The 2,320-nt window shown below is 53.5% G+C and overlaps 1 pseudogene; it reads left to right on the top strand.

The window, feature by feature from the left end:
• The first annotated feature begins 1,331 nt into the window (after positions 1-1,331).
• LOC143834538 (small ribosomal subunit protein mS33 pseudogene) lies at positions 1,332-1,655 on the top strand (annotated as a pseudogene).
• Positions 1,656-2,320: the final 665 nt, after the last annotated feature.

The following is a 2,320-nucleotide window of genomic DNA, read 5'->3' on the forward strand; positions in this document are numbered from 1 at the left end:
GGCCCAGCACAGCAAGGGGCACCCCCTGTCAAGTCAGGTGATTCGGGAAGACATGACAGGATACAGTGCCACAGGGTGCACAGAGATGGGGCCCACTGAAGCGAGAACAGGCAAGCAAATGTGCGCCACACGCCGAAAGCAAGCCAGAGAGCCACTGTCATCCCTTCTGCTGTCAGGGACGTTCAGTGACATCCAGATCCCCCCTGGGGCTGGGCCACCGCAGCCTCCAACGTCTCCACTGAGGGCTTGCAAAGGAATACAGTCCTGGAGGCAAACAGGGCCTCAAGGAACCATGGGGCACTTGAGAGCCGGAAACCAAGACTGGAACTAGAGTGACTCAAGGTCACGGCTCCAAGCGGGGCGGGATCAGGAGATGATCCAATCTACCTCCCAGCTCCTGCCTTCTTTACCACCCTCCTGGTGAGACGTACCCACCCTTCAAATGTTCCACACGTCTTGGCAGTCGGGTCAAAGTAGAAGCTGTTTATCCCAGCCACTCATGCAGCACATTCCAAGGGGCCCGCAGTGCTGTACGGTTAGGGGGCTTTCACACTGTGATTGTTAGGGGGCCTTCATACTTATGCAGCTTGCAGACGGCAGGAATGAAAACAGGGCAACGGGCATGCTCCGTTAGTAAACAAGCATGTGTGCTGCTCATTGAGCATGCATGCGGACCACAAGCTACATTAATGTGAAGGCCCCTTTTTTGTCATTGTTGTTAGGTGCGAAGTCATGTCCGACCCATCGCGACCCCATGGACAATGATCCTCCAGGCCTTCCTGTCCTCTACCATTCCCCGGAGTCCATTTAAGCTCGCACCGACTGCTTCAGTGACTCCATCCATTCTTTGTCGTCCCCTTTAGACACTGGGAAACATTTCCGGCGAGGTAAAGCTGTCAGCTGCTTCCACAGTTCCAGCTGTGCCTAGGAGAGGAGCTCCATGGTTATTTGCACAGCACAAGCAACAGCCGGTGGTGTCGGGGCCCCATGAACCCTTAATCTGGCTCTGGCATGTTATGGGCCCTCCAAATTCTTAAACCGGCCATGGTCAAAGCTCAGGGGTTTCAGCTCCAGAGTAGGAAATAGCTGGAGATTTTGAGGGTGGTGTCTGAGGAAGATGGAGTTTGTGGAGGGGAAGACCTTCAACGTGGTATAATTTTGCAGCATCTATGTTCCAAAGGTATCGTTTTCTGTCACCTGGAGATCTCTGGACACCACCTGGAGGTTGGCAATCCTATCAAAGTTACACTGGAGTTCTGGCGCATCTTGTCCGGGAAGGTCTGCACGGGTAGCAGCCAGGTGGCACACAAATGCCCCTTTGACCCTCTAAGATGTCCTCCAATCTTTCCAGCTATACCTTGAGGATGGCCCACCTGAGTGCACGGATATTCAGGGGAGTCGTTCGGCCGGCCGACCGGAAGTCCATGAAAGCCGTGAAGCTGATCGACGAGCTTCCCATAGCCAAGCAGAAAGAGGTCTATGGCTGGTATCCTCCCCTCCGTGCCTACTCTGGCCTGATGAGGAAACTCCGCTTCTAGGGTCTCCACAGAGAAGAGCATGAAGATTTCAGAGACGAGATGAAAAGGCTGAGGAAGCTACGTGGGAAAGGACCCCCGAAGAAAGGACAAGGAAAGAGAGCGACGAAGAGGAAATAAAACATGTTTCATTTAATGAAAAAAAGAAACAAACAAAGTTACACTGGAGTTCTGAAAATGCTCCCTTCCCAAGCACAGGCCTGGTTCACACATGCAGGAAGATGCAGAAGTGGCAGAAACCTGAGCACCTTTGACCCAGCGGGATTCTCTGTCCTCCCCCATTACCGTGCACTGGCACACAGCGTCGACATAAGAGTTTGTGCCCCCTTGTCCGCTGCCAGCCCTTTCCACCACAGTGCTAGCAGAGGGCTTTCAATGAAACCAATGACTGCTATAGCATCGTAGAGCTATAGCAATTGCCACATTCAAAACACCCCTAAAAACGCCCTCGAGTGGCGTGATAGGGAAAGCAGCAGCAGCCAGGGTCCAACAGCAGGAAAACATCACCGAAGAAGAAGAGGTGGAGAAGGCGGGGCTTGGGAGGATTGGGATCTGAGCAAGGATACGGGGCCAGAGATCCCACGCTCCAAAGCAGCCACTTGCTCCAAGGAAGCTGGTCTCTATACTCTGGAGATCACTGGTGTAAGAGAGAGATGGCTCTCCAGCTGCCCCCTGGAGGTTGGCCACCCTCTCTCAAATGCTGAGGCTCTGCAAAGGTTTGATTTTGTCCAAAGGCCTGATGAGAGGCTTTCTTGCCTGTCTCGGTTTGGGCAGCAAAGAGCTGC

The sequence above is a fragment of the Paroedura picta genome, chromosome 3, assembly GCF_049243985.1.
Source record: "Paroedura picta isolate Pp20150507F chromosome 3, Ppicta_v3.0, whole genome shotgun sequence".
NCBI lineage: Eukaryota > Metazoa > Chordata > Lepidosauria > Squamata > Gekkonidae > Paroedura > Paroedura picta.